Raw genomic sequence first — 6,994 nt, 5'->3', positions numbered from 1 at the left:
AGTGAGAAGCTGCCAATGATGGAGCAATTGGGGAGAAGACATGGTGTAAAGCCATTAATTGGAAAGGAACCAAGAACATGGGAGGTTAGACAAAAAAACCTACCATACGCAATGAAGGTGGGACCGTCCTTTTCATTTTACTAAATAATGTTTCATCATAACTTGATTAGATCCGAGCTCGGATGCATCACTGTCACTGACAGTGCATGGGTGCATCTCAGAGTCAAGTATCTTATCAAGTTCATTCGGATGGCCCGCCCACCTGTCACAGCACAAGACACCATGATGAGACAGTTCAAAAGCGAACTTCTTGTATATGAAACCCAAAAAGAGAAAACAAAAAGAAAAATAAAAACCATACACATTCAGGACATTTCCAGCTGCTAGGGGGAGGACCTTCTCTTGGTACTGGAAGCAAGCATTTGGCATGATAAGAATAGGTACATGTTTCACAGCTCCAAAGATATAAGGAATGGAGTGATGATAACATATGCTTATATGAACAAAGCATTATTGTATAGTTATTCCACAAAGAAATGTGTACTTCAGTATTTGAAGAATGTTTGAAGGGAAGATTGACAGGTACAAGTCTCGTACAACAACTAGAGCATTTTCTTAGAGCATTAGAACAATCACCTCAATTAATAATGCTGAATCAAGCTATTTATGTTTTACATTTGATAGAAACTACCAACTCCTAAGCCATAGACATTGGAAGAGAGATGCATAACATGAATGTTTTAACATTAAACCATGAGTCTTCACAATTTTTCCACATACTGGAATCAGATTACGCTGCAAAAAATTATAACTTCATATGCGTCTTAACTTCTACCACCGCCACAAAACAACAGATTTAGACAGCGATTAAAAAAACAAAAAAAAAATTGTTGGCATCCAAATTTCAATCTCACATGATTTTGTGCCTATTATAATCAAGCATGTGATCAAATCATGGCGATGAAGTGGCAGAATTGCCACATCGGGGCGTTCAAAAATATCAGAAAACGGGCCGGGCCCCTGTCGAAATCACCCTCCTCCGATCTGATCGAACCCGCAGCCTCTCCACCAAGCTGGACATTTCTGCAAAGCAAAGGGTTTCTGAGGTCAATTTGAGTATTGGGAAAATGATTGGGTACTAAGTTAAGTGTTTTAACCGCGGTCTGAATATCTAATGGTTAAATTAAATGACATAAGATGAGCAAGTCTACTAATTCCTGTGGTCTGAATAACACCAAACGTCCAAACCCAAACAATTGAATTTATTTTAGCCCAATAAGAAATTCATTAAATCAATTTTCTTACTATCACGTATGGGCTACTTCTTTCCAAAAAAAAAAGGCACTTTTTTCATTTTATTTCATATCTCATAAAAATAGTTTTTATTTTTTTTGTTATGTGATTATCAATATAACGTTACAAAGCAATCAGCATAATGTTATATGACAATATATACTTTATTTGTCCCATTAGTGCTAGAGTCTTTATTTTTTTGGATCATTTTATTCTAGTTTAATTTATTTTTTTAATAAAGTCGAGCATGCCAGTTACCTTATTATATCTCATACTTTAATCTCTCAATTTCAAAACAAATCAAAAAATTGAATTACACTAAAATTGTATTTAACAAAGTAATTGAAATATCAAAGTTTCAAACAATATTATAGGAAAATATATTTAAACATCAAGTAACAAATGTTAGGCAACAACTTAATATTTATCACATGAAAATATTGAGCACCAAATAAAATTCATGCAAAATCACAAATTCTAAACAAATAGGTCAAATTAAAAGTAACAAAATCCATGAAACGAGGAAACCTTAACAAACAAAACGAGTGTTCATAAACAGTGAACTCTCAAAATGAAAAATGTTGAGCTGAGCATGGGAAAGAAATCCAAACCTTTGATTCCCACAGTCGCGGCGCCATGGACCGAACTGCCGGATGATTTGTTGATGTATATCATGCAAAGGTTGCACAATAAGGATTGCAATAGTACGTATATAGACAAGATTGACGACATAATTTGCATTGGCTAAAAATGTTTCATTTTTAAAACCGAACTGAACCGAAAAATTGAAAAAACCGAGCCGAATTTCAAAATTTCGGTTTGGTTCGGTTCGGATATTCGGTTTTTTATTTTTTTTGCTCACCCCTAATAGTATTAATAATAATTTTATTCATCATCTGCCTCACAAGAGTATGCACTTTCTAATTTCATAAACTATTCATCGTCTAAGGTATGACGCTCGTCGTCTCAAGCATGATAATGTTTCGATCTTACGAATTAAGTTGATAAATTGGCTGAATTATTTGATTCGAGTATATGGTGGATGCCATAAGTTTTAATACTACGAAATTGGTAAAGTACAAGAGAAAAAAAAGATAAAATGGGTGAAGTGGGAAAGAAAAAAGTGAGAGTTGTAAAGTAAGAAAGAAAAGAGATAAAATGTGTATAAAATAGGAGAGAGATCGATGAAAATTGTAATAAATTGAGAGAAAACTTTCAAATTGAGAATAAATTTTCATTTTTTATGAAAATACAAATATCTTCTTCTAAACGCAATTACTTATGTTGTAAACTTTTAAATTATAACAACAATTTATGATGCAAAAGAAAACGTTCCTAAATTAAGGATATATTAACTTATTATTTCGCTTTTTGTAGGATACTTCCATTTTGCATCCTCTAGTTTAGTTGGGACACAAACAGTAAGGACGTTTTTTAAAGCGTTGGTGATATTTTTATAAATATAAATTAGCGCCTTTAATTGCATTTTAAAATTTTCTTAACTGTTTTTTTGTTATGGTGAAAATTAAATATTTTAATTATTATTACATTATTATTTAAATTTCAGCCCCGGCTTATTCAAATCTCTGGTTCCGTCATTGCCCTGAACTATAGGTTTCTTTCATCAATAGACCCTGGACTTTAAAAATACCTACAATAATCCTTGGACAAAGGGTTTATTTTAAAATCGTCCTTTTCTATTTTTATCCGAAAATTTCTTTTGGGACTGAGTAATTTCGTCTTTACACAATTTTCACTTTTTCAATCCAATATTATTTCAATGATTTACTGAATCTGATATTATTTCCAAATTATCTTCTTCTTCCCGTTGTCATCCTTCACCATTTCTTTATTGCAATATCAAATTTAATTTTATAAAATTAAGTTTAAAATTTAGATTTTTAAATATTAATAAATTACTTTGAATTAAAATTATTAATTTAATTTTAGAGGGGTTATGGTGTGGCTAGTGCAGATGCAGATCTTTTAGAGGATGAGGCGGAGCATGCTCTTTGGTTTTGGGAGGTACTTATAATTTTGATGAAATGTCGATTTTGATTTCGTGATCAAGTAGTATTGTATTAGGGACCTTTTAATTATATGCTTGGGTAGGCAGCGTTCAATTTTTTTAGTTCACGGTATTATGTTTGCCCAATTTAGGATTGAATTACTATATTCACATGCATTCTTATTGAATTGGAAATAGAATTTGAATTTGAAATTAAATTATGGTATTTTCTGTAATGCATTAATTAAATTTAATAAAGTGATTGAAATATCAAGATTTCAAACATTATTGTAGAGAAAAATTTATTTAAAACATCGAGTAACAAATGTTAGGCAACAACTTAACATTTAGATCAAAGGATATCGCACGAAAATATTGACCATCAAATAGAAATTAATGCATAATCACAAATCTAAACAAGTACTAGTATATAATTCGGTCAAATTAAAAGTAACAAACAACGTTAAATGAGGAAACCTTAACAAACAAAATGAGTGTTACATAAATTAACAGTAAACCCTTAAAACGAAAAATGTTGAGCTGAGCATGGGAAAGAAATCCAAACCTTCAATTCCCACCGTGGCGGCGCCATGGACCGAACTGCCGGATGATTTGACGGCGAATATCCTGCAAAGGTTGCACACGGAAGAGATACTGATGAGCGCGCAAAAAGTGTGTAGTAATTGGTGGAGAGTCTGCAAAATTCCTACCATGTGGCGTGTGATTGACGTGGATTATGGACGTTGCACGAACCGCGACCAATTTGGGAACATTTTCCGTTGCGCAGTGGATCGCAGCGAGGGACAATTGGTCGAGCTCAAGCTCTCTGGTGTTTATGTCGATGGCTTGCTAAACTATGTAGCCCAGCGGTATAATTCTTACAATTGCTGTCATTACTTAATCTTTTTGTGTGTCGTTTGGTTGCTTTGACAATATTATAGTGCGATAAGTAAAGATGTACTAATAAACTTTTTGTAGATATAAAACAAATTCTTCGTATTTACTAATTTACTCAAATACACCTAATAAGAGCAAGTTAAGGGATTTATATGCCTCAGTAAGTTGGTATGGAAACCCATGTTTCAACCAACCTAGAAAATTAACCAAATCATTTTTTTGACAAAATTATTAAGCTGGCCTTCATCTTTTCTAATATCAGTTTGTGCATAATTACATATAATATACTGTTATTGTTTGGACATATATATTATTGAGGCTATTTTAGTCAATATAAAATTGAACATAGTATTTTCTCCTTTACACCAAATAAATAGCGTGAGCTTTTAACTAAACAATCAAACACACCAACTATATACTATACTACTCCACATAACTAGAACACACCATTATTGTAGATAGTCTACGAAACTGAGCCATGAACATTCCTTATTTTTGGTTGTAGAACCTCTAATTTGACATTGTTTCTTGACAGATCAAGCCATCTTCGACGCCTTACACTTTTAGAATACGACACAATTCCTTATAACAAGGAGTATGATACACTTGGTTTCACCAAGGAAATAAAAGATCTCCCACAATTGGAAGAGTTGCACCTTTACTTGAGCCATACACTTGATCGATCCACATATGTTGAAGCCATTGGCATCTCTTGTCCCATGTTGAAATCATTTACATACTCTTGTTGGTTTGACTCTCTGGAATTTTCACACTTTGCTGAAGCAATCGGAAAAAACATGCCTAATCTGCAGCACCTCCTAGTTTTTGTAGCTGATATGAAAATTAAAGGACTAGAATGGATTCTCGATGGCTGCCCCCGACTCGAATCACTTGTGCTTCCGCAACGCTGCGGTCTTGATCTACAAGGGAGTCTAGGCAAAAGATGTTGCCACCAAATTAAAGATCTATGGTTCCATCCTAATTCTTTACGTTTTTGCCGTGGCCCCAAATATTTGAAAGAGTCTATTGTATTTTTCTATGGCAGCAAGGCGATATATTGCAAAACTAGGGATCCATTTCCCCAGGATACAATCTTGGAGACTATTTTGAAGCAGAAATCAACTAAGCTGGTGACATTTCAATATTAATTTGATTAATATTCAAATTGTATGTATATGCATCATTTGTTTAGGTTATTTTATTAAATTATGTTATTTTGAATAAATTAGGTTATATGTATATGCATCATTTGATCATGTTATTTATAATCTATAAATATATAAAGCTACAGCCTTGGTATATTCATCTTTCCTGCCCATCTTAATGATATTTTTACCAAATGGTTGACTTTCATATTAATTGCAATGCGGGAATATTTATTCATTAGTACCCCGTTCATCCCAATCAAGATGTCCACATTCTTGAGTGGTACGAGATTTTAGGAGAAGTTGTTAGGTGGACTAAATAAAGAGAAAATTGTAATTGAATATTTTAATGAGGGGAAATGATAAATGAGTTTATTTCAAAGATAGAAAGTGGACATCTTAAATGTGACAAACTAGAAAAGAAAAGTGGACATCTTGAATGGGATGAAAGGAATAAAAATATAGTATTCCCTCCCAAGATAGTTGGACATTTCTTTATATCTTCATATTTATAAAGTGACAACAAGAAGGCAGAATACATATTACAATTGTTACGAGCATCATAATCAGATACTCATATTCATATATGATGTGACAAACAAAATTTGGATTTGTAGTTTCATATTTAGACACTTCATCAACTGGACAACATATACATAACTACCTAACAGTATCATGTCAAAACAAACATATATATATATATATATAGGGATGTATTCATTTCCTTTTTGCATATTTCCTCCTTTTTCCTTCTTGATCTCAGCTCCACGATTTTGTCATCTGACGGTTAGATTGATGTCACGTGTCATTTAATAATGCAGATTTTCAGTTGAATAATGCACACCGACTAATAATGCACCATTATAGTGTAATAATGCAGATTTTCAGTTGAATAATGCACACCGACTAATAATGCACCATTATAGTATAATAATGCAGATCATCTGGATCGTTGATGAATGAGATCTAACGGCCCATATTAAAAAGAATAAAGGATCTAAGGGATGAATAGGAGAATAACGCTCCCCATATACTATATATATATATATATATATATATATATATATATGTTTGTGATCAAATACTAACTTCTTATAGTAATAACTAATACATAAATATCAATATTATATGTTAAAATATCAACACAAAGATATAAATTTGTAAATCTTTCTTGTGTTGATAAATTATGTCTTTGTATTAATATTTAAATTTACATGTTGTATTGATATAATTATGTCTTTGTGTTGATAATTTTAATACATAGCATTGATAGGTATTAGTTATTACTGTAAATAGTTAGCACCCTATGTGTAATTAGCCTGAATATTTGGAAGTGTGATACTTGCAAAAAAATGTTAACTTCATGTTTTTTTAAGTTGATACTTAAATTTCACGGTTGGACTAGAACTTGACCGAACTTCATGATTTTTCCGACAATTAAACGAGTAACTTACAAGCAGTGGCGAAGCCAGAAATTTTACGGTGGGGGGCCAAACGACCATTAAAATTTGTTGATTGTGTTTAGTGCCGATGACACGAAAACAACTCGGACATGAGCAATAATATGAAAAGCCACGCGTGAGAAATGGATGATGATTTTTTTAGAATATAACACCAATTTTACTAATAATATGTGATATATTTATATATT

This window comes from Salvia splendens, chromosome 10, assembly GCF_004379255.2.
Source record: "Salvia splendens isolate huo1 chromosome 10, SspV2, whole genome shotgun sequence".
NCBI lineage: Eukaryota > Viridiplantae > Streptophyta > Magnoliopsida > Lamiales > Lamiaceae > Salvia > Salvia splendens.
Note: the sequence above shows the minus strand (reverse complement) of the source record.